General features: G+C 40.0%; 1 protein-coding gene across 3 annotated transcripts in view; it reads right to left on the bottom strand.

Annotated features, from left to right (window-relative positions):
- Positions 1 to 26,108, bottom strand: part of SLC39A14 (solute carrier family 39 member 14) — a 77,601-nt gene that overhangs the window by 41,287 nt on the left and 10,206 nt on the right. Inside the window, exon 1 of one of the 3 annotated variants that reach the window (XM_031950877.1) lies at positions 15,748 to 15,957. The exons of the other annotated variants lie outside the window; for them this stretch is intronic. The gene's annotated coding sequence lies outside the window, so the exon portion shown is untranslated. Of the gene's footprint in view, positions 1 to 15,747; positions 15,958 to 26,108 lie in introns of those variants that run through there. 3 annotated transcript variants of the gene reach the window in all.

Genomic DNA, 26,108 nt, shown 5'->3' with positions numbered 1-26,108 from the left:
CCTGTGGCCAGCCTCCTGATAAACTACTAAATCCTTGGAAAGCAAACATACAGCCTGTTGTTGGGTCTGTACTTTCCCCCCCACTCTGGGGCCCATGCACGAAAAGTGCTGCCAGTTTCATACCTTTGCCATTAGCCTTGGAAATGCGGGGGTCACTCTCTGCTATTATAATGCATAAATGGGGTCTTTTGAGCCTCTGAGCTAGGAATAACATTCTGTTCAGAGCAGTCAGCCTTGGGGGGCAGGGGGGCGGTGGGGTGGGGAGCACGCTTAGTTACTTAGTAAATTTGTGGAACTTAGTTATTTTCTGACTTTATTCTCAGTAATCATTCAGGATGGGGAGAGTATGGGCCATTTATATTCATAGGCAACTCTACCCTTAAATGTCCATTTCAATCTACAGGCTCTTGTTGGGAGAAAATCAGGGGAATTCCATCAGGACTTGTAGACAGAAAGTACTTATAAATAAGAGTTAAACAAAATTCAGTTTGTTTCATTAAGCCCATTTATTGAGTACCCCCCTATATTATGCAAAGAGTCTAAGAAAGAGTATAAAAGTATCTCCCAAGGATGAGCCTAAATAAATCTAGAGAGGTTGATAACTAGGTTGACTATAGAATGATGATTTTTTTTTTGGCCACAGCCTAACCCTAACCATGTAATAAGTCATATAAATATTAGTGGCAGAAGTACTCTTCTAAAGAACTCAGGGACCTCTGAAGAACTCTACATGGGGGAAAAGTGGCTAAATCATTCATACCTTTTGGCCCAGAGATGCCACTAGTAGGCATACAACCTGAGAGGTTCCAAGATAAAAATTTATACTACAACAGTTTTTGTGATAGTGACATAGTAGAAATGAAGTTGGAACTGGGGAATAAACAGATTGATGTTTACCATTCCACTGAAATTGCTCTCTCCAAAATTGTCAGTGATCTTCCAGTTGCCAAATCTAATGGCCTTTTCTTAATCCTCATCTTTCTTCAAGCTTTTGACACTGTGGATCATTCTCTTCCCTCTAGATTTTTGGGATCCAGCTTTCTCCTGGTTCTCTTCCTACTTCACCAACTATTCCTTCTCTGACTCCCGTGCCGGATCCTCTTTCAGATTGTGCCCTCTCTATCCATATGTGTCCCTTGGGTTCTCTTTTTCCTCTCTACAATTTCACTTGGTTATCTCATCAGCTCTCATGAATTTAATTACTATGCTGATGATTCTCAAATCTATATGACCTGCCCCTCTCTTACTGATGATCTCCAATCTCCTATCTCCAACTACCTTTTAGATATTGTGAAGTAGATTTCTAGTAGACAGCTTAAATTCATTATGTCAAAAACAGAACTCAAAGTCTTTCTCCCTAAATCCTCCCCAACTTCAGCTTTTCCTACTACTGTAAAGGGCAACACCATCCTTTCAGTCCCTTGGGCTCACAACCTAGAAGTCATCCTGGATTCCTCACTATCTCCCATTTCCCATATTCAAGTTGTTTCCTGTCCATTTTACTTTTGTAACATCTCTCAAATATGCCCACTTCTCTCCTTTGACATTGCCACCACTTTGGTCCTCATCACCTCACCCTTGGACTACTGCAATAGCATGCTGGTGGGTCAGCCTGCCTCAAGTCTCTCCTCACTTCAATTCATCCTCCATTCAGTCATTAAAGTGACTTTCCTAAAACACAGATCTAACTGTATTACACACATTCCTACTCAATAAACTCCAGTGGCTCCCTACTGCTTCCAAGAGCAAATACAAAATACTTTGAATGTCTGACATGCAAAACCTTTCATAGCCTAGCCCCTTCTCACTTTTCCAGTCTTCTTACACTTTCCTGCCCCAAACATACTCTTATCTTCAGTGGTCCAGCCTCCTTTCTGTTCCACAAACAAGACACCCCCTTCTCTGCTTCTCTGAATGTCTGAATGCTTGGAACACTCACCTTCCTCTACTCTAATTAATGACCTCTCTGGCTTCCTTTAAGTCCTACCTTCTACAGGAAACTTTCCCCCAACCCCTCTTAATTAGTGCCTTCCCTCAATTATTTACTACTTTTCCTGTATACGGTTTGCTTTGTACATATTTATTTGCACATTCTCTTCCCTCTTATGTTAGAAGCTCCATCAAGGCAAGGATTGGCTTCTGCCTCTATTTGTATCCCCAAGGCTTAGCATAGAGCCTGACAAGTAGAAGGTGCTTAATAAATGTTTACTGAATCAATAAATATGAATGCAATCAAATAATGTTGTGGAAAAATAACAAATACAAGAAATTCAGAAGAACATGGGAATTGATGTAAAGAACCAAAAAATATATACATCATGTGTTGAAAAAAAGTATTAATACAAAGTATTAATACTATATTCTAAGTTGATACCAATCTGCCAAAACCACTTTTTTATCATTAATTTATGTCCAAATCATTTCTATTCCATTCTTTAACTTAATATTTTATTTTTCTTCAGTTATATGTAAATTTTTTGTTTTTAAAAATTTGAGTTTTAGATTCTCTCCCTTCTTCCCTTCCCCTCCATCTTTCTCTCCCACCTCCCTCCCTCCATTGAGAAGGCACATGTGAAGTTTACACAACATTCAAGTTGTCTCTAGCTTGGAAAGAGAGATGTCTAAATTGGCATAGTAAACCCCCATGCCCTCTAACATGATTGATTCTCTTTCCCAAGACAATTTAAGCAACATTATAGGAACCTTGAACCAGGAAAAGATATCTTAAAACACAGTTTGGGCTAACATTTCAAAATTGGGCAAATGAGTCACTATCCCATTACTCCTAGCCCATTTCCTTCACTTCTGAAGTTAAAAATAAAAAACAAAAAAAAAACCCTCTTCTCTTTAATCAATGTATTAATAATTCTTCAATGAAGAAGAAACAAGCCTAGCACTACAAATTTCAGGTGTTATAAAATTAGGATAATATCCATTTACTTTTTTAAGAAAAAACTTTTTGTCTAGGTCTCCCAGTCATGGTGGCAGGTAGGTGGTACAGTGGAAAGGGCAACAGGCCCAGCCTGGAATTAGGAAGACTGGACTTAGCTACTCACTAGCTGTGTGATCCTAGGCAAGTCATGTTTGTCTATTTCCTCATCTGTAAAATGAGTTGGAGGAGGAAACTGGAAAACCATTCCAAGCATCTTTGCCAAGAAAATCCCAAATGGTGTCACAAAGAGTGGGAAATGACTGCACAATATCTCATCACTCGTCTTTCCAAAGGGTTTTCCCAGAACTTGAGAGAAGGGGTTAGAGGAAAGTATTTTTTAATATTTATAAAGAAAAGAAAAAAGGAGAACTTTAATATGTTTTCAGAGTGACAGCAACAATGCAGATGTAAAGGATAAAAAAATAAAAATAAAGCTGTAGTAACTGCTACATATCTTTAATGGCTAATCCTGGACTGGGAGAAGAAATAGGGAAATATACTACCATTCTTTTGTTGGTGAGGTGGGAGACAATGGGTATGTAATGTCATATATATATATATATCAGAGCTTCTTAAGCTTCTTCCACTCATGACCCCTTTTTGCCCAAGAAATTTTTATGTGACTCCAGATAGTTATATAAAATAGGCATACAAATCAAACATTTACTGACAATAAATTATAAATTCATGAGCATATATGTGAGGTTTAAGCAGCTTTGATATATATCAAATCATCATGATATCAATGCAGCTTACTTGGGTTTGTTTAACGTGTTTTTTGTTGTTTTGTTTTTTGGTCTTTGATCCAAAAGAAAGTTCACAGGGGGCAGAGGTTGGGGAAGGAAAGCCAAGGGGGAGGGATATATCTGGAAATGACTGTTTTGTGAAAACAAAAAGGATCAATAAAACCTTAAAGAAATGTGCAATTCTTTATAATAAGTTCAAAATACAGTGGTCAATAAGGTTCTTTCTTTACTAAGGGATATATGAAGTATCAGCAATTGTGTGTGACTGTGGGAAGGGGTGGGGTATATTACCAGTATATTTGACTAGGGGGAAGGGAAGAGTCAGAAAAAAGATGCTGGAATTAGGAAAAGGCAGAAGAAATGATTGATCAGGAGAGTGAAGATGAGTGAAGGCAGTGGGGAAAGAAGCCAGTTCTCTAACTGTGGAAGAACTAAATCAGAGCTAATCTTCAGCACCTTCCAGGTACTAGCCATTGGGTGAGGGAGAGGGGAGAGGAGATTATATTCTGATTGTGATGCCTGTAGCTGAAAACACAGCCTCATGTTTTTTCTTTTTCCTGCAAGTCTTTTTTGAGGTCCACTTATAAAATCCCATCACTTTCCTCAACTTTTTTTTTTTCTGTTTTCCACTCTCTCTAAGGGAAAAGATAATGTCAAGGGCAGGGTTACCTTGGTGAACAGATCCCCAAATGATATGAGGGCACACCTGGGTTTTGGCCAATTCGTATCGAAAAGGACAGTCAAGCATGTGATTTGTCCCTGAGATTAGAACTAAAGGGTTGATGGCAAAGTGAGTGAGAAAGTACTATAAGCATTTATTTAAGTACCTACTGCGTACTAAGCACTGCATCATCTCATTTTCAATGAGAAAAATGCTGTGTATCGAGCCAGAGTGCATGGACTGGACTCCATCACTTACTTCATCCATGATTCTGGACAAATTACTTGACTTGAGACCCCAGTTTCCTCATCTGTAACACAAAAGATTTGGACTACATGACCTCCAGAATCCCTCTTAACTTTTAATCTAAGTTCCCAAGCTGCTTTCTTCTGGGCCTCCATTTCTCGCTCTATGAATGCAAAAGTAAAACTTTTCAAGTCCTTCTTGGTTCCAATATTCCATATTCTATGATTCTCTGTATCACCCCTAAGCAACAAGAAATGCACAAGCAGAGGGCAGGGCTGTATTTGAAGGCTGACAAATAGTAGTCCCAGGGAACCCAGCGATCATAGCTCAAAGCAAGAAAGAACAGGCAGAATCACACAAAGTCAAGGCATAGCAGAAGAACAGTTTGCCAACTAAGCAGACTGTTAGAAGCCCATGAAAAATACTGAGAAATAACCATCAACCAAAATTAAATAATAATCAAAACACATCTCACACATCTGTATGTGGTAACTAGAGATAAAAAGTGATGGGACTACTCAGTTTCAGAAGGGCTATAGAAAAGATGGGTACCACCCTGAGATACTGTTAGTGAAAGTGAAATTCGATCCAACTGTTCTGGAAGGCAAAGTATGCAAAATTTGAAAGTATGGAAAGAAAGAGGGGCATTTAGGTGATACAGTGGACAGACTGTTAGGGGCCTGGAGTCAGAAAGATGAAATCAAATGTGGCCTCTGACACAGAGCTACTAGCTGTGTGATTCTGGGTAAGTCATCCACCTTGTTTGCCTCATTTTCCCCATATGTAGAAGGAAATGGCAAACTAATTCGTTATTTTTGCAAGAAAATCCCAAAAGGAGTCATGAAGAATTAGAACAAATGCAAAGAAAGTAACTAAAATGTCCATGTTCTTTGTCACATATCTAGCCATGCCTAGATATATATCTCAAAAATGTCAAAGACAAAGTTTCCCTAAGAGGCCAGAATCTTTACATTCACACATTGTGTAGTAGCCAAGCAAATATCTACCATCTGAGGGACTGTCTAACCAAATTGTGATTCAAGATGGTAAGGGAATAGAAAAAAACAAGTCCACAAAGATTGAAAAGCATGGGAATACTTACATGAATGAACTTTATCCAAAGTTAAATAAATAGAACCAGGAAAGCAATATGCAAAACATAAACAGAAAAAATAGATAAAGAAACAAATAAATAAATGAACAACATGCTGCCTAATTATAAAGATCAAGCCTGACCCTGAAAAAGAGAGGAGAAAATGTACCTCCCTTTCTTTTTGGAGGGAAGGGGAGGAGAGGGCATCAAGTCCTGTCTGATTTAGTTCATATGTTGTTAAATTACTTTTTAAAAAATCCTCTTAAGAGATGAATCTCTAGGGAGAAGGATAAATTTAGAAAAGGAAAGTGCTATAACAACAAAAGTTATAGATAAAATGTGTGTGTGTGTGTGTGTGTGTGTGTGTGTGTGTGTGAGTCCTAGAAGACCAAAAAGCATCCTACTACCTGAGACTAAGAAACCAATAGAGGTTCTAACAACCAGAAGGTAACAGAAATGGGAATACTATTCAGATACTAAAGTCACACATTACATGTGATAAATGTAGAATGAATAACTGTTGCCTCTGCTCCATGCTGGAGCAGAAACCAGTCCTAAGCATGGTCAGCTCTCATGTCTGCAAGTAAAAGAGGATATGGGTGACTGCCCTTAAGTAGAAAGGAGAAAAGAGAAGAGAATCAGAGACCATCAATCAAGCATTTCTTATGTGAAAACAAAAGTGAACTTTCCCTGCCTTCAAGGTTATTTTCCCTACAAAGGAAATAGCCAGAGATGCCCTAACTGAAGTTATAGAGGAGGAGGGAATGTGAGCTCTCTTATGAGGTGGCAACAGGCAAAAATTTCATTGGGATCACCAGGCCTTTCTTTATCAACGTGTTTTCAAAGTGTGACAGGCAGGAAGTGAATTTTCTCCTTTCCAGGACACCAAGAGGCACAGGGGATAAAAAAATAAAGAGATCTGGAGTTTGAGGAGATCTAAGAAAGTTCTGCTCTTTATTACCAGTCTGAACCTGTGCAAATCCCTTAAGGACCCTGGGGGCCTCTTCATCTGTAAAATGAGATATAAATTTCTTTTTGGGTCTAACTCTTAAATGAGGCACCATCTCATTTAGTTTTCAAAATGGCCTCAGGGGAGTCCATGTCAGTGATGAGAAACCCAGGATTGCTTTGAGGTTCAAAAGAGATAATAACTGTCAAGTGCTTAGTTTAGTGCTTCCCTTGTAATAAACCCTATATACATGTTAGGTACTACAATAATAAGTTATTATTCATATCATTAATTTTTATTGATTAGACTTCAATCATAAGTATTTATTAGTTTATTTTATTATTTATAATATAAATCAGTAGACTACAATTTAATATTACTCAACAGGGTAGTTGATAATGAATTTACATTGAGTTAAAGATATTTATTTCATAACATATCCTTGTTTATTCATTACTATAAATTATAATACAATTCACATTTATTGCTATATTCATAGTTCCTATATATTATTATTAAGTACCAACCTGCCATTGCCCTAAGATACAAAGAAAGGCAGAAGACAATCCTTGCTTCAAGAAATTCCCAGTCTAATGGGGGAGACAATTTGGGAACGGCTATTTTCACACAGGATCAATAAAGGCTAAATTGGAGATAATCACAGAAGGCAGGCACTAGCAATAAGAGGGATCAGGAAAGGCCTCTAGGAGGTGGGATATTAACTGGGATCTATGGGAAGCCAGGAGGCAGAGACATGGGAAAGAACTCCAGGGATGAGAGAGGACTAAGTTGAGCCAAATGGAGTGTGTTGGGCACAGAAAGCAAAAAGGGGAGGGAAAGTGGAGCTAAACCATCAGGTATGTGGAAGGAGTAATGCAAAGGCCGGGTTATGAAAGGCTTTGAAAGACACATGGAACATTTTATTTTTCATCCTGAGGGTAATAGGGAGCCACTATAGTTTGCTGAGTAGGGCTAGCCATGTGGTGAGATGGGCGTGTGGGTGGAGGACAGAGTGCAGTGGGGAGAAACTTGAGGCAGGTGGTGCCCAGGGCCTGCCCCAGAGTGCCTGCAGTGCCAGAGCCCAGCGCCTGACCGGAGGTCCTGGGAGCTGAGTGAGGAGTCAGGGACCAGGACCTCTTGGTGCTGGGGAAGGGTGCGATACCGGGGAAGTGATGAAGAGGGAGGGGCCGAGGGTGGCTAGGTTCCCAAGTTCAGGGCCGCTTTTCACAAGACTGTACAAAGGGGAGGCTCTGAGACAGATAACTGTGCTGGCTATCTACATAACTAATTCCAAGGTTCCCTTTGCCTATAGACGTCTATAAATCTCATGGTGCCTAGCCATCCAACACTACAGACAAAGAGCACCGACACCGGTTCCTGGAATTCCCGGAGGGAATACGTACCCTCAGAGACCTCAGCCTCCTAGGGTGGCCAAGAAAAGCATTTATGCAAGCGAGGTACAGATTGGCGCAGTGACCGCTCTAGGCGAGGGGCCGCACCAAGTGCAGTTACTACAAAGAGCCTTCCTTGAAAACCTGAAGGAGGTGGGCTAGGCAGCTGAGCTGGAAGGACGAACAAGGCTGTGTCTGTGAATCTAGGAGGTTGTAAAGAAAGAATAACTGGGAAGATGAGTTGAGGGGGGAGATGGTTGGCAGGTCTAGTCCGGTGGTGTAAAATTATGGAAGTTGATGTTAGTGTTTGACATGGAAAGAGATGAGGAGGCATCAGGGTAGTGTCTTATATGCCAGGCACAATCCTAATTACTGAGGATTCAAAGAAAGGGGGGAAAACCTGCTTTCAAGGAACTCATAGTCTAACAGGAGTAACAACATGCAAAAAAAAATTAGACACATACCATAAAAATTGGAGATAATCAAAAGAGGGAAGGAGTCTCTCTATTTGACTCTCCATGATCCCATTTAGAATTTTCTTGGTAAAGATCCTGGAGTGATTTGTCATTTCCTTCTTCAGCCCATTTTACAAATGAGGAAACTGAGGCAGTCTGTCCAGGGTCACACAGTGAGTAAATGTCTGGGCCAGATGTGAACTCAAAAAGATGAGTCTTCCTAACTCCAGGTCTGGCACTCTCTCCATTGTCCCACTTAGTTGCCCTATGGGGGAATAGGGAAGGTATCCAGTAGAAGGTGGGACATTAGCCTTGACTTGAAGAAAGGCAGGGAAGGCCAGAGGGGCGGCTGAAGAAGGAGGATAGTTATGAAAACACCCTGAGCCACAAAGAGAGTGCTATGTGGGAGACACAGCTCAGGAGGTCACTTTCTGGTCACCGATGGGGATGGACAAATAGCATTTTAACATCTGATGATTCCTTCGGGGCCCAGATCTGGAGTCAAGAAACTCCCAATTAGACCCTGCATACTTTGATTGCCTTAGTTTCCTCATCTGTAAAAATGGGAATAATTGCATCTAACTACTTTCCAGGGTGGTTGTGAGGATCAAAAAAGATATTCTTGATATAGCACTTTGCAAAACTTATAATATATAATCACTGAGTGCTTCAACAAATCCTAGCTATTTTTAACTATTATTATATGAAAGAGGATTTCCACTGCAGAGAGTCCCAGAATCTCTGATTTATTAGGCATCTTGTCTAGTCCAGGGCTTCTTAAACTTTTTCCACTTATGATCCCTTTTCACTTGACAGATTTTTATATGATTCTGGGTATATAGTTATATAAAGTAGACATACAAATCAAATATTTACTGATAATAAATTGCAAATAAATTTGTTTTAAAGCAATTCTTTACATATAATTTTACCATTTGTTAAAAGTCAAAAGCAAATTAACATACTAATGAGATAATTTGCTTATTTATTTTTATGTAAAGAACTGAATCTTGTGTGAATAAAGATTTAGTATGGGAGACAAACAAGGAGCTGTCAGAAAGGCCAGGAGAAGTAGAGGAGAGTAGTGTCATGGAAATCTAAAGAGAAAAGAGTATTATTATAAAGATCAACAGTGTCCAAGCTCTGAAGCTTAAGAAAGCTGAATATTGAGAAAAGGTCTTTAAATTTGCTAATTAAGAGATCATTACTTATTTTGGAAAGAGGAGAATCATCAGGATAGAACCCACAGTGCAAAAAGCAGGGAAGGAAAGAAGAAGAAAGGAAGTAGAAGCACCTGTTACTGGGTCTTCTAAAAACTTCAGTGAAGGTTTGATCTTCTAAATAGTCTGTAATTAGATGATAAACTCAGGATCATAGATTCCATTTTCCTATAGTTTGCAATTTCCATAAAACTTGGATCAATACAGATTACAGAGTAAAAAAATACACGCTCACTATGTGTGATGTTTTAGATTTTCCAGTTGTGTCTCTGAATCTAATGTAATTGTCTAAATAAAAAAGCACATACATATCCCACTTTTGGATGGAAAACACCATTCTCATCCACAGAGAGAACCTTGGAAACTGAACATAAATCAACACAGACCATGTTCCCTTTTTTTTTTCTTCTTTTTCTTTTTTCTTTCTTTTTCTGGTTTTTCCCTTTTATTCTGATTTTTCTCTTATGATGTGATTTTTGAGGAAATATGAAAAAAATGAATGTATACATATAACAAAAATGGTTTTTACATGTAACTGGGGAAAATAAAAATAAAAGGCACGTGCATTACTTATAACTTTTACTGTTGCCAAATTTTTCACAATTCCTACATTCAGTTACACAAACCCTATATGGGGTTGAGACATCTCAACCACAGTTTAGGAAGCTCTAATCTAATCCATCCTCAGACCTGACTAAGAATTCTAGTGCAGCAAGCAGTCATCCCACTTCCTTCCACTAGAAGACCTTCCATGAGAGGGAATTTGCTATCTCTTGAGGCAGACAGCAGCCTCAAGTACCACTAAAGTAATTATAACCTGCAAGGCTTAGAGAGGAGAACTAGAGATAAGGAGAATTCCATACAGTCTATATAGCCTGAGAATATACACAAATCATAGCATCCCACTTGACCCCAGAAGACAAAACAGCAGGTCAGTTCCATACAACAGACACTTTCCAAATGGAGTAGTTTATCCAAAATCTGAATGAGCAGCTTGCCTTGGGGGAGGGGTCAGGATAATGTATTCCCTTGACCATGTTAGGGCTTCCAGCCAGGATAAGACCTTCACTTATCAGGAATGGTGGATGATGATCTATCAGCCCTCAGAGGTCCTCCTCCCCATTTTTGGCATTCTTTGAGTGCTTTGGTTTACAGAAATTTGTATTGTTTCCTAGCTCAAAATCTTTTCAGTACAAATTCCTGGAGTCACCCTCAGAACCTTCAAAAGATATTTAAAAAAAAGTCCCCTTCCCCAGCCAAAAAACACAAATCCACGTCAATGATTTTGAATGCATAGCCTAAAGCTAATGGAAAAAAAGCTGGCATCTCTCCCAATACAGGCAGAGGACAGGAAGCAACCAGCAAAGCTTTAGCCCTGCTCAGATTTGGTTGCTTTTATCAGACTGCTTTCTAAGCAGAATTTGGTTACTCAAACAGATCCTTTTTCCAAGAAAAAAAGGCATTTTCCTTCTGTAAAATGAAAAAAAAAAACCCTAAGATTGGCTTTTTGGGGGTATAAGTAAATTCATTTTTAAGAAAGTTAGAACAGCTTGAAGAATTTTCTCCAGTGCCATTCACTCCTTGATAAGCTAAGAATTCAGACACCCAAATACTGGGAAACCAAAACTTGTAGTACAAACCCCAGACAACCTGGACTGTCTCTGACCAAATATCAACTCAAGGCAAAGACAAGATTCCTCTTTGCATAACTATCAATAATTAGGACTCAACAAACCATTATTAGTCTCTCACCTCATTTAGGTTCTCACCTTACCTTTCTTGTACATTTACAAATCTACTTTTTGCTCTAAATGGACAAATTCACCATTCCCTAAACATATGTTCAGATTCAATTCATAAATTATTTATTAAATATCGTTTATGTGGTAGGCCGTTGGAGAGATGCTGAGGTTACTAGGAGAAAAACCCATGCCCCAAATGTCCATTCTCTCATCATTGCCTTTTACTACATTTCACTTTGTCTCTTTTACTCATTAATCCCTCCATCAGAAACATCCTCTTCCTCTCTTCCTCCTGTCTAAATCCTCCCCATCCTTCAAGGCCTGGGCTTACATTCTATCTTCATAATAAAACCACCTAAGCTGACCTTGATCCTTATAGAAGTAAGTGAAGAGTATGTGAGATAAAGAAAGGACTGGCACAAGTTCAGAATAATACAGCAGTGAGTCTATTCCTAACCAACCTCTTACAGAGGGGAAAACTTGGGACTGTGCTGTTATTTATTTTTCTAGAGTTCCTTTATCAACAGGTGACAAGAAATCTGTGGCTGATTCTCCTGGGACCTTGAGCTGAGGTGAAGGTTAGGGAGAAGGTTTTTAAAACTAGAGAGTGATTTGCTTTGTATCACCACTGAATCAGTAGCCCACGTGAGAAAAGATGACCAACATCCTTAGGACTTAGCCAGACTGTGGCCTTCCTCACAGAGGCTAACTCTGCCTAACATACATGAGAGAAGAGAGGCTAAATATGCAGATGAAGGCCACCTATCCTTTCTTATAAATGAAAACATTCCACTTCTGTTTCCCTTGTCAACAACATCCCTCCTCCATCCCTCTCTGACTGTTCACATCCTACCCATCCTTGCTGGCTTAATTTGAGTCCTAATTCCATCTGAACTCTTTCCTGAAGGCCCAACCCAAGCTAACCCCTGTGAATCACTCAGGAAACTTAATCATTTGAGGCTTGACCTGTACTAACTTCATAAAGCCTGATCCTGGTTTTTAGCTTTTATTCTATGTAAAAGTATGTGCACTTAAATCTGATGTTAAGGTGACCCTGGGCCACCATGCCAGCAAAGCACAAGCTCAGGCCTGGTACTTATACCCCAAAGAGAACAAGAAAGGAAAAAGAACCTGTAGGCACAAAACTATTTAAAGCAGCTCTTTTTAGGTGGCAACAAAGTAGAAACTAAAGGGATACCCATAATCAAGTGGAAAATTCCTTAAATAAATGATGACATATGAATGCAATGAAAATTATTGTGCTGTAAAAAAAAAATGACCAGAGGATGGTTTCAGAAAAGCCTTAGAAGACTTTTATGAACTAGTAAAGAATGAAGTGAGCAGAACCAGGAGAATAACTGATACTCTAAACAGTAAAATCAAATAAATTAACTTAAGAAAATATCCATTTGGAGACACTAATCTTCAACTTGGCTACAGAGTGATGAATTTTCCAGGCACCATGAGCTTGGGCAGGGAAAACCTGCGTTCAAATCCCACCACCTTTCTAGTTTGAATAAACATGGACAAATGCTCACCCTCTCTTTGCTCACATATAAAATGAAAATTATAAAACCTGTAGTAACTAACTTCCAGGATGGTCCTGAAACACCCATATGACGAAGTAAAATACTTTGAAAACTGAATGCCAGTTTGTTAATTGCTGATTATAATAATTGTTAATAATAAACTCTGAGTCTGGCACATAGGAGGCACTTAATAAATGTTTATTGAATATTTCTAAGGCACAAAGATTCTGAGACCTCTCTTGAGGAGGGCAGCAGATTCCTAAAGTACTAAAATAGAGGTGTGTCCCTCCTCTCTTCTTCTGCCCCCTTTCCTCACCCCCCCCCAACAGAAGATTGTAGAAGATGTCTTCTCCTACTGCCCATCACAAAAATACACAGAAGCTTTTCCATACAGAATGAAAGAACAAATGAGTATAAGCCACAAAGATGATAGTTGGGATATGGCACTTCTAGATACCAAATAACCAAAACCACTTCCCTTTTCCAAGCTTACGTGAGGAAGATCCCATCTCCAGTCCAGCTGCCGATATTCTCTGGCTGGAGCTGCTTTCTTGGCACTCCTAACTCATTTCTAGCTGCTCTCCTGAGCCAGCCCTCTCCTTTTCCCTCTTGCCCCCTTGCCACATTCTTGGGAACAGGGAAAAGGAACCAAAGCATTTTGGGCTGAGCAGGAAGGGATCTCTTTGACCAAAGGAAGGAATCTCTTTTCTTAATCCTTTTCCAGAAGAGAAGCTCTTAAACCAAGTCTCATTGCAAAAACCAGTCATCCAGCAGAGTTTAGGAGAAGTTTTACTTCCATGGGCACGCATTTAGATGAAGAAACTAATCCCACAACTGGGAGTCAGAATATCTGATTCTAGTTACTAGTTGCCATGTGACTCGACAGTGTCTCTTCTTTCTTGACTCAAAAGAAACATTCCCTAAAACTAATTCCTGTCTTATTTCTAGGGGTTGTTCTGAGTTTGAATGATAATAAATAATAAAATTTACTCTTGTGAAGGACCTTCGGTACATAACAAACCAGTGAATTCAATATATGTTGATAAAGTGGCCAGGCCTAACATTAGACACTGAAAACTTTTATTTATTTTTTCCACATGAAGAGAAACCGAGGTCTGGAGAGGTACCAAAGAGAATGGGCTTGTAAATTTAAGGCCGAAAAGGACTTGAGAGGTCATCTACTCCAAACCAGAAAGAAAGAAGGAAACAGAAGCTTACAAGTTACATTAGCTTGCTCAAGTCCACACAGACAGAGAGCAAGCAGCACAATCTGGATTCTAATCCATGTTCCTTTACTCTCTCCACTGAAGGCCACACTGGCTAGAGTCAAAATTAGAACCCTGCCTTCTTGCCTTCCTATGACTAGGAAAAACAACCTAGGAAGAAATAAAGCGTACTTGTTTGAAGAAAAAAAAATTACTCCTCATAATGAAGGTTTGCTATTTATAATCTATAATTCCACACCCCGGAGTCAGACTAGTGCTATTCTTATAATTCTGCAGCCCCCATCCACCACAGCCAAGGCCAGAGCAGAGGGCTCATAGTTCCCCTTCAAACCACATGCCCAGTGTTATCTAAGTCACCTAGACAACTCTATCAGCTGGCAACTCTGCTTGCTCAGGACCTATCACCTCATTGGCAAATTCCTCCAAGGCCTTGAGCCCAGCCATTCTGGGAGATGAGAAAGAGAAACTTTGCTTAATTTAATTCACCAACAAATTTTTATTATGTACCTACTGAGTTCAAGGCTCAGTGCCAAGTTGTAGGTTTACAGATGGAAAATGATAGTTCCTGTGCTCAACCATCAAGCATATATTAATTTCATATAATGTACCAAATACTCTGCTGGGCACTAGGACTACAAAGATTTAAAATGTGTTTAGAGTTTATATTCTACCCTAAGTCTGGAGGGTAGAGGTGGGGAGCCCAACAGGCCCTTTGTTGGTCAGAATACAATACCGATTGTAATATTGGCCAAGAAAAGTTCCAAAAAACTTTAGGAAAAGGTGTGAGAAAGAACATATCCGAAGGGAGGAGGTGAGGGGGGAGGAGGGAAACCAGGGAAGGCTACATGAAGGAGCCAGCCCGTGGACTGAGCCTTGAAAGGATTGAGAGGAAGAGCTATTCCAGGAATGATAACCCAGGCCTCTTTGGAAGCTTTTCCCAATGTCTAAGTAAGAGATCAAAACTGCCAAGGAATGGGTAGTGGACAGGGCCGGGCACACAGTAGGCGCTTAATTAGCATTTAGTGAACTGAGCTGGAACCCGTGGACTCCTCCAAGCCTGCCTTCGGGGCTCCTGGGCCGCGCTCCCGAGGACCTAACTGGAAGGGCTCGGGGGCAGCAGCTTTCCCACATGGCCGGGAGGTGGCCCAGGCACAAAGGAGGCAGGAGGCAGGAGCAACGGCGGCGGCAGCAGCAAGGTTGGAACCAGAGCCTGTCGGGAAGCTACCTCCAACTTCCTTCCACGGATCGGGACGTGTCAGCCTCTCCCTCCTCTTCTGCCCTCGGGGCCCACGAGCACCACCCAGCGCTCCCTGCGGCATTCATCTGGGTTCGCTGACATCCAGGGCACAGCGTGTGCAGGTGAGGAAGCTGCTCCAGGCCATGGCCCAATCCCCTCCAGCATCCCCCTTTTCCCAGGGGACAAGCGCGTCCCCATCCCCTAAAGCGCTCGGCTGTAGCCGCGCGGCGGGGAGTCCCCGATGCCCTCCCTCCACGAGGCTCCCCCCTCCATCGGCGCGCTGTCTGCTGGGCCGAGCCCGAGCTCGCTGGCTGGCTCACCTGCAGCTCCCGCGGCGCTGGCCCCGGCTTCTCGGCGCTCCGCGGCACCGGCTGGGCCCTCCACGACCACGGGGATGACAAGCGGCGGCGGCGGCGGCTCTGCGCACTCGGACCGGCTGCAAGCTCCAGCGGTACCCCCTTCCCCGCCCCCGGGCCCCCTCCTGTCTCCCGCCACCGCGCGCATGCCCGACTATATACCCCGCACGTCAGCAGCTAGGGGCCACCCACCGCGGAGCCCCGGCCCGGCCCCGCCCCTCCGCCCGGCCCCGCCCCGGGCCCGGAGCCCCGCAGCCGCGTGATGATTGCGGAGTCGGCGCTCCCGCCCTCGGGGGTCCTTCTGTCGGAGTGGGGCGCCGGCGGGCCAGAGCTTTGGCAGGGCGCTGCCCAGGAAAGGCGTGACACGTATCTGCTGTCCCCTTCTTCTCCCCTACCCCCGCGGACAGGGGCTGCTCTGGGCCGCGACAAGCGCTCGAGGCAAAGAAAGGGTTAAACGTGTGTGAGCTCCGCAGCCTCGCCATCCGGGAGAATGGGGACCAAACACACGATGTCTTCCGCGAGGTCCCTCCGGCTCACTTCCCCATCCCATCTGAATGCACGTGTCGTCATGGTTACTTCCAAAACATGGGATGCTTTTTTCTCCCGAGCGGGCTAATCCAAGCCTACCTGCTTTCAGGATTAATGCCAGTCGGTAGGGTACAACCCAGCTCTATTTGGAGAAAAACCCTACTCACATTTCAGTGCCTCCCCTCCCTAAGGCTTCTTTCTGCCCTCAGGGACCCTGGATTCACCCGTTCTGACCTGAGTGGCTCTTTCCCCCAGGAAGTTTCTTTGTACCTCAGGGTATTTTTTAAAAAATTATTTTTATTTCATTGAATATTTCCGAATTAATGTGAACTAATTTAACAATAATTTTAAAAGATTTTGAATTCCAAATTCTCTGCCTCCCTCTCCATTTTCTCTCCTTGAGAAGGAAAGCAATTTGATTTAAGATTGTACATGAGGTGATGCAAAACATTTCCATATTAACCAGGTTGCAAAATAAAACAGCAAAGTTAAAAAAAATTAAAAATTTCAATCTGTACCCAGAGTTCACAGATTCTCTCTCTGGGAAGTATTCCACACTTTCCCATATCACCTCCAGCATCTTATTTTCCTTTTCTGATATTTTAACCAATCTGATAGGTGTGAGGTCTGAGTTAGTATTTCTCTAATCAGTAATGATTTAGAGCATTTTTTTTTCATGTGATTATTGGTAACTAATTTTTTTCCCTAAAAACTGCCTGTTCATATCTTTTGACTATATCAACTGGTGAATAGCTTTTATTTTTATCGGTTTGGCTCAGTTCCTTATGCATTTGAGGATGGGACTTTTATCAGACAAACTTGCTGCAAAAATTTTTTCCAATTCGTTTTCCTTCTAATTTTATGTCTCAGGGTATTTAAAAATAAGGGGCCTGGAAAATAGATTTATAATTTTACATGTAGAAAATGTAAGAGGCCCCCTTGGCTTCTGAAACTTACTCCATTGACCCAGTTTTTTCCTCACTATGATTTAAAAATACTTACTAAATGTTCATTTAGTGAAAGACAGCTTGCTATTTTCATTTTTACATTTCCCATTAACACAGCTTTCTCTCCTCTCCTACTGGGAAAGGCCTAAAATTATCAGACCCAAAATCAGAAGCGAGGGGAAATCAGCGTGTTAAGTCTAACCTAGAATTGATGGGAGGAGGCAATTCAACGAGGTCTTATCCTTGCTGGAATGGGACTGAGAGCCTTCCCAGGTCTATCAAGAAAGACTTAGCCTCCTTTCTTAAATGCAATCCACAACCAAACTTGCTTCTATAACCAAGTCTACTTGCCTGCACCTTCTGGAGGCTAGATTTCTGTATTCCCCTCTTTCACATCTCTTCCACCTCTACCTCACCCCCAGAAGAGATGAGGTAGCTCATATTCTGCTCAGCAATCTAAAATTATTTAAGTCTGGAGAGAAAAGGGCAAAGAGGTGTTATTTGCTCTTGGGATAGGCAGACTTTTGTTTTTCAGAGTTCCAGCCTTCCTCACACCCTGTAATTAAGGTGTGCCAAGGATGAGGAAGATTATATTCCTTCTGTTTCCAAGTAATTTCAAAGTAACATGGTCACCCAACTAAATTCCCCTTTGGGGCACCTTTCATCTTTATAATAGCTCTTTATAGCTGACTCCTTTTGTCTTTGGAATGCAGAATAGTTTGTTTGAGGAAAGCAAGTTTCTCAGCATCTTGGGAAAAGTGGGTACAATAATAACTGATACATTTATGGAATACTTTAAAGTTTTAAGAATTACAGGGATTCACGTCCACCTAGAGAAGGGAAACTGAAGCAGAACAGTAGAGTTTCACAGCCTATGTCAGGGTCAGGAATGGGATCCAGCGTCTTTGAGTCAGCACAATGTCTTAGTGAGACATCTATGTAAAATCAAAGAATGGTGCAGGGTCGGGGAGTGAAGAGAGGAGGGAGAGAGACAGACAAAGGGAAGAGAGAGAAAGTCTCTCAGTACAGGAAAAAGTAGAATGGCCAAGTGGATAGAGCTGGACGAGGTGGTGTCACCCTAATGTTCAAGACCTCCCCACAAGCTGCCTTATGTGACCCTCACCAAATATTACTTACTTTTTCAGTGTCCTAGACAATGAAGACTATACTGAACTGGAAGAGGTTTAGGAAGTTTGTTTACTACCCACATGAAGGCCAGGACTAGAAGCAAAGTGCTAAAGGAAGTGAAGAGGAAGATGCTTTAAACCCATCTACAATACATATCCTTCGAAGCTCTTAGGAACATGATAGATCTAGAAGACTTCAAGACAGTATTCATCTCTGTTCTTTAAAATTAAAATGTAAGAGTGACCAATATGGCAACCTCAGATGTAGCAGTAAAAAACACTTGCCAAATTGATTGCTCAAACTATAGAATGGACGAGGCAGGGCACGGCCCCATGATTTCTGCATGGGCCTATCACTGCTCACTGTTTGCTCCTTTGTTGTTTGCAAGTTGACCCAGGTTATAATTGCCAAAGTCCACCTGGGCAGTGTACCACTAGCCAATAAAAGCAGATAAGCTCCTATCAGTAACCCATTAGAGGAATACAGTTACTCATTAACAAGGCTCAGAACCACAGAACTGGAAAGTGGAAAGCGGAATTCAGCAGCCATTGAGTCCAATCCCTCCCTGAAAGGGATCTACAATATCAACCCAACTTCTACAAGGGGAAAGAAGCAGCTTATTGTGCTTTTGGCCAGGATCCCCAGTGTTTAAACTAATTCTTTGTAACTATAGGTCTTAACCTTATTTGTGGATTTGTGGGGCATGCTCCCATTAAGCAGTGATGCCTACTTACCTCCTATGAGTACAATCCCAGCTCTGGGGACCAGTTTCTACTGTCATGCTCCCAAAGTTCAGATTTATGTAATATCCTGACTGAAGTTTAAATTATGAGTTGCTGCTGTTTCCTTCAGGTCCCACAGTCTTTCAAGTTAGCCCAACAGGGCCCAAGAGCTAGTGAGAAAGGGTTCTTCAGAAAATTGAGGAGAATAACATAGTTTTGGAAAAAAGAATTGAGAAGTTGGTCTTGATGGGATTAGGGAGAGGATGGAAATATCAAAATCCCCTTTCTCTTAAAGGGATAGGTCGTATTGCCTTTTTGCCTCTCTTCAGTTGCCTAAGAAGGCAGAAAGCTTTTCTGGTGAATGTCCTTCCTCAAAGCTAACCTGGCCACAGCAGGAATTTCTATGACCCAAGGTACTAAATGAATAGAAAGGAATTTACTAAGAAAGGAAGCTATTTCTCCTCCATTCCAGTTGCGCTTCAGTGTCACTTCATGTAAAACTGGTTTGAGATGATTTAGAAGAAATGAACATGGAATCGTTTATTTCTCCACCACAGCATTCAACAACCAGAATAAGGCTGGAAGGGAGTTCAGTCACTATCTGGCTTCTCACTGTGCTGTGGCAGTTATTCTGGACTTTCAAAATCTGTGCCACAGAGTAAAAGCTTTTCCAAGCTGGAAAGGTTTTGGTAGAGTTGTTCAGAGGACTAACCTGTGGAAGGAATTCCTTGGCCACAGCAACCACATACCACTTCCATTCCTCCTTTTATCTGTCAACCTTCTAAATGCTTTCTTCCTTTCTCTTTTTTCCTCATGCCCCATCTATGTCAGAGGCATCCAAGAGAATTATTTATTTCCTGACCAACAGGATGATTTCAGAAAGGCCTGGAGAGACTTACATGAAGTGATGCTGAGTGAAATGAGCAGGACCAGGAGATCATTATATACTTCAACAACAATACTATATGATGACCAGTTCTGATGGATCAGGCCATCCTCAGCAACGAGATCAACCAAATCATTTCCAATGGAGCAGTAATGAACTGAACCAGCTATGCCCAGAAAAAGAACTCTGGGAGATGACTAAAAACCATTACATTGAATTCCCAATCCCTATATTTATGCACACCTGCATTTTTGATTTCTTTCACAAGCTAATTGTACAATATTTCAGAGTCTGATTCTTTTTGTACAGCAAAATAACGTTTTGGTCATGTATACTTATTGTGTATCTAAGTTATATTTTAATATATTTAACATCTACTGGTCATCCTGCCATCTAGGGGAGGGGGTGGGGGGGTAAGAGGTGAAAAATTGGAACAAGAGGTTTGGCAATTGTTAATGCTGTAAAGTTACCCATGTATATATCCTGTAAATAAAAGGCTATTAAATAAATAAAAAAAAGAATTATTTATTTCCTCAAGTGGTTTAGCTGGATTAAAAGAAATTGCTGATTCACAATCTATATATTTAGGAAAGTTGAATAATCATTAAAGGAAGTGAATTAAAAGAAGAGCATTTTGAAAATATTTTTCTATTTCTCTCATTTCCAAAGAGCTTTTTTAGAGAACTTATTTAATCCTTATGCTTGATCTTCTTCTCCTCTCCAGTTAAGGTTTATTTTGAAGAGGGAAAAATTAAGGGGAACAGTAATGGTCAAAGCCAGAGTAGATGAAGGATGTGGTTATTGTTAGAAATTAGGTCTTCTGCCACCACACTCCGTAATCCCAAATCAGATTTCAGTCAACAGCAACACTTAAGTTTTCTAATGTAAAAACCTTAACCATTTGTACTCCAAAAAAGTGAATCCCATATCCAGTGTGACTGAGGTTTATCAACCAAGAATGATACTTCGGTTTTTCTTAGAATTCCTTCTTGATGATATTGCTTTAACAAGCATTTTTATTTTGTTTTGTTTTTGGCAAGACAGTTGGAGTAAAGTGACTCGCCCAGGGTCACACAGCTAATAAGTATTAAGTGTCTGAAGCCAATTTTAAACTCAGGTCCTCCTGATTCTAGGGCTGGTGTTCTATTCACAGCAGCATCTAACTGCCCCTCAGATTTATTTTAAAAATGAGGATTTTGAAGGAATATGAAGTTGTTGGTATTCTGTAACAAAGTATGGCATGAGCTACATGGTCTACGCTTCTCTTGAAAGATGTTTAAGGCATGAAAAGTGCTTGGAGACTCATAGATGAAAAAATAAAGATAGCCAAATAGTTGGAGTTTTTTTTTAATCTCTTCCTGTCTCTTATCAAGAATAGAAACAATTTTTTAATGAGGAGAGAAGTGATAAAAATACTTCTTTGTTTTCCCAGTGAAGTCACAAGAAAATGCATTACTTGGTTTAGAGGATATCTGACACTTAGTGCTTAAGACTCACCCTGATAAGCAGAGCAATCTGTGAATAAGTTTAACAAATGTTTGAGTTGTCCAAAGGAAGGGAACTATGTGAATCCAAAAACAGGGGGAAAAGCTTCATAATTACACTGAAATCCCCCCCCCCACATTTAGAACCATAAATAGATAGACAAATAGAACCATAGACATGTGAAATAATAGTTGTCTTTTGTTTTTAAAAAGGATCTATGACATCACAAGGTGATGTTTTGACTCATCGTGAATTGGATTTAAGTGGGTAAGAGTTGCACAAAATCATCAGCTTCACTCTTTCTTCTACAGTCACTGCAGCCCAAAGGCAAGACAAAGGCTAGGAGTAGTTGACGGCCCAGTGGATGATCTTGCCAATATATGATCCAGCACTAAGCGCTTTGTAATTTCTGCTTCATGGCCACTGGAACAAACTGTCCTCATCATGCCCATTTGGTTGGGGAAATCTTCCCATGCTTGAGCTAGATACTCCCTAATTCACCTACAGATTACCCTCAACCTGGTTTAGCCAGTCTGCTAAGATGGTTTACCTGATTGTGGCCATCTCATAGGCTACAGCTTCTTGGAGGTACAGATGAGAGCTGAGTGTATTTGAAAATACTCAGCAAGTCCTCACATCAAAGATGCTAGTCTTCCCTGAACAACCCATACACTTTAGATTCTAAAATAGTGGTGAAAAGAGAGAAGAGAAGGGAAGAGGGAAGAAGTAGCTGAAAGCTTAGTTTCTCTAGGAGAGACAGCAAGTGGAAGTGGAAAGGATTTGAAATTGGAAGCCCAGGTTCTGCCTTTTGCTAATAATTCTGTGATTGTCAGGTTCCTCATCTATAAAATGACCTCTCAGGTCTCTTCCAGCTCTAAATATAAAAACCAATGAAAGAAGCCTCTGTTTGTCAAAGAGCTTTGGCAAGAAGTTAAATGCTGATGCACAAGGGGACACATTACAAGACAGGGAAAGACCCAGAAAAAAGCAAAGGAAAGCTTGCTGAAGTTATAAAGCTTCAGGAAAACTCCCGTAGCAGCCCCTGGAGACTGGCCACATAAGTTGGCAAAGAGTAATAGAGAACTGAGTGTTTTAGTTCTAAATAGTAAAGAGGAGGAAGAGAATTTTCCAGTAACCTGCAGAAAGTACACTCTGTCTCTGGCATTACCAAGTAAAAGCCACATATGCACAAAATACAGCACAGTCTGCTTACCAGAGTTGGTGAAAGATTTGGAAGGATGCCTCTAATCCAGCTTATCAGGGAGAAAGGAAGTACTCATTTAAAAAGAAGTATTTGAAAGAAAACAAGAATATATAATCAATAAAATGTATTTTTTAAAATAAGAAAAAAATAATTTTACCCATGAACATATCCTGAGAAGAAAGGATCTGGAAGCAGTGAAGGGGAATCTTAACCTTCCTTAAGGGTGAGAAAACAGGAGAATGAAGCAAAGGTAGACCTCCTCTAAACTTTGGGAGCTTTGTGACGAGTACCACCAAACCTCTCTCCTTATAGGGAAAGAAAGGCTCCCAGGAATGTTGATGGTGATCTTCCAGGGCTTCCATGAGAAAACCGTTTGATGGTGGTCAGAAGAGATGGCTGAGCAGTGATGGCTATCCTAGAAGGGGCCCAGAGTACTAGGCCCACCCCACCAGATGTTGGTCTAAGAACACTGTCTTGAGATTTGTTAAACCTGATGACCACTAGTCACTTCCAGTGATTCATATGGGGAAATGATTGCAATAAGTGGAACCAGTTAGACAGAGATGATGAAATCTTGGGGGAAGACTCAATGCTATAAGTATAGGAAATATTTCCACAATGTTGCTGATTTGGAGGTAGGGACTTGACAACAGAAAGGTTAATTTGGGAAGGTGGTATTTGCATATAGAACCTGGATTTCCTCATCATAACTTAAAACAGAGAATGGATGGGTTTTTGGCCAGTATTGAATGGGAGCATGATGTAGGAGAAAGTGAGCCTGTTTTGGGAGTCAGACCTAAGTCTGAATCCCAACTTTCCATTTACTGGTTACATGACCATGGATGTCTCAATTTTATTCATTTTCCTCATTTGGAAAATGAGAATAATAATGGTATTTACTGTCTACAGAATTGTGAGAAAAACACTTTTAAAACTTCAAGGACTACACAAAACCTTAAAAGCAGGTTAAAAAAAACTGGCCTGGAGAATCATAAACCTGCTATAATCTAAGACATGGAGAACAAGCAAAAAAACTGCTCATATACATCATCCTCTTGCCAAAATTGTATGAAGAGAGAAAAGCAGGTACAACATAGAATGAGTATCAATGGAGAGAACCAGTAAGACCATAATTAAAAATGACATGGCTCCAGGTATCTATAAAAAATTCACAAAATATAGATGATAAACAAAATGAACTGTAGATATTATCATAAAGTAATATTATGATGCCATTATCACTTAATAGTGAAACTTGATAAGATGTGATTCATGACTAGAATATGGTTCCTGAATTATTTATTTTAGATCAATAATTCTCAAAATGTGATTCTTAAGACTCTTTCAGGGGTCTGTATGATCAAAACTGTATTTTCATAATATTAAGATGATTCAATTTCTAACACAGTAAATACTGGTAGATATAATTTCCATAAATAAAAGCTTCTTGGAGTGTCCTCAATAGTTTATAATAATATATAAAAAGTCAGAAAATTTGAGAACCACTGCCTTAGATATTAAAATGTCTTATGGTGAAGGAAAAGAGATATATTGGAAATGCTGGTGACATAAACAAAGGATGACAATATATATTTCAAAAATGGGAAAAATCTTATTTCTTGTGAAAAAATTCATAAATCTGCATAGAGAACTTTTAGATGAGGATAAACAGGAACAGAGAAGTGACCAATGAATTAATTCCCTAAATATCAAAAGGTCATATCATTAAAAAAGACCTGGAGAAGACCGGAAGGAGATAACTTTTATAATTATGGTGGGAAAGAATTCTTTACTAAATAAGAGGGTTGATCAGAGACAATAAATAACATGGACAATTTTGATAATTGAATAAAATTGAAAGTTTTTTATATAATAGATTCATATAACCAAAATTAGAAGAGAATCAGGTGAGAAAAATTTTGTGCCAATTATGTTTGATCAATGTCTGTCTACTAGTATTTAATATGTATAAAGAATCATTCTCCATTATGTGAGTTGTCAAAGAATATGGATAAGCACTTTTGAGAAAAGGAAATTCAAGATATTATCATGTAAAATAATACTCCAAATTATTATTTTTTAAAAGTACAATTAAAACATGACTGGTTTTACTTTACACTCATCAGGTTAGCAAAAATGCCAAAGGATAAAAAATACCTCAAGGATCAAGGAAAGAAAAACACCCTAATGTACAATTGGTGGAGCAGTAAACTGATTCACTCATTCTGGATGGCAATTTGGAAATAAGTCCAAGAAAACCTATAAATTATACATGCCCTTTGATTCAGTGGCAACCCTCCTAGACATACTACAAGAAAGTAGAGAGACACATACAAATATTTGTAAGCATCATTTTTGTAGTTGCAAAAAAATGGAAGAAAGGTGAGTTCCCATATACTGGAAAACAAATTGTGGTATATGAACTCAACAAAATATTATTATGCTATTAAGAAATTATAAATATGATCAATTCAGAGTATCTTGAGAAGACCCATGAACTGATGTAGAGAGAAGACAATGGCATCAGGAGTTATAATTAACAATATGACTACAGTAATATAAAAGAAAATAGTACTTAAATCAATTATCAATAATATGAATTTTAATCAGTGGGGCGAATAATCCTATTTTTATAGCACTTGATGGTGAAACTTCTTGCTTCTCAGAGAGATGACAGATAATAAGTGAGGAATGACACATGCAATTCTTAGATAGCCAATGGATTGATTTTGCTTGATTATACTTATTAAAAGAGAAGATTTGTGAGAAGAGAGGGACTCTGAAAAGTATCTAGGTGGTGCAGTGGATAGGAAGACTTGCTTTATGACCCTGGGCAACTCACTTTATCCCATTTGCCTCAGTTTCCTCATCTGTAAAATGAACTGGAGAAGGAAATGGCAAATCACTTCAGTTTCTTGGCTAAGAAAATCCCAAATGGGCCATGAAAAAGTGGATAGAACTAAAAAAATGACTTGCTGGAAAGTAAGTGATGTAAAACCAAAAAAGAAATACAAATGTCTATTAAACATTTATATATAATTTAGAAATTATAAATTTATTAATTAAAAAAAGAAACAGATTTGTGGTAGTATACCATAGCTAATTCAACCCAAGCAAGTGTTCTGAAAATAGATCAGGAACAATGGCACCAAATCAATGTGGGGTAGAATGAGATTTGACTCCAACTATGTAGACTTCTGATGAAGCTCTCTGAAGAAATTCTCATTCTTACAAAGGTGGAAGAAGGAATAAGGGGAACTGTTATTCTGGATCTAATGTTGACCAATGAGGAGGATATGGTTATGGAAAGCCAAAATGATGAGAAATGATGGATAAGAGATAGTAAGGCATCATGTGACATTGACATGCATTCTATAAATCGCAAAGTTTTGAAGAGTTTAGAAAAAAGGATAGCTAATTCTATA

Source organism: Sarcophilus harrisii, chromosome 2 (assembly GCF_902635505.1).
Source record: "Sarcophilus harrisii chromosome 2, mSarHar1.11, whole genome shotgun sequence".
Lineage (NCBI taxonomy): Eukaryota > Metazoa > Chordata > Mammalia > Dasyuromorphia > Dasyuridae > Sarcophilus > Sarcophilus harrisii.
Note: the sequence above shows the minus strand (reverse complement) of the source record. Positions and strands in the feature narration are given on the sequence as shown.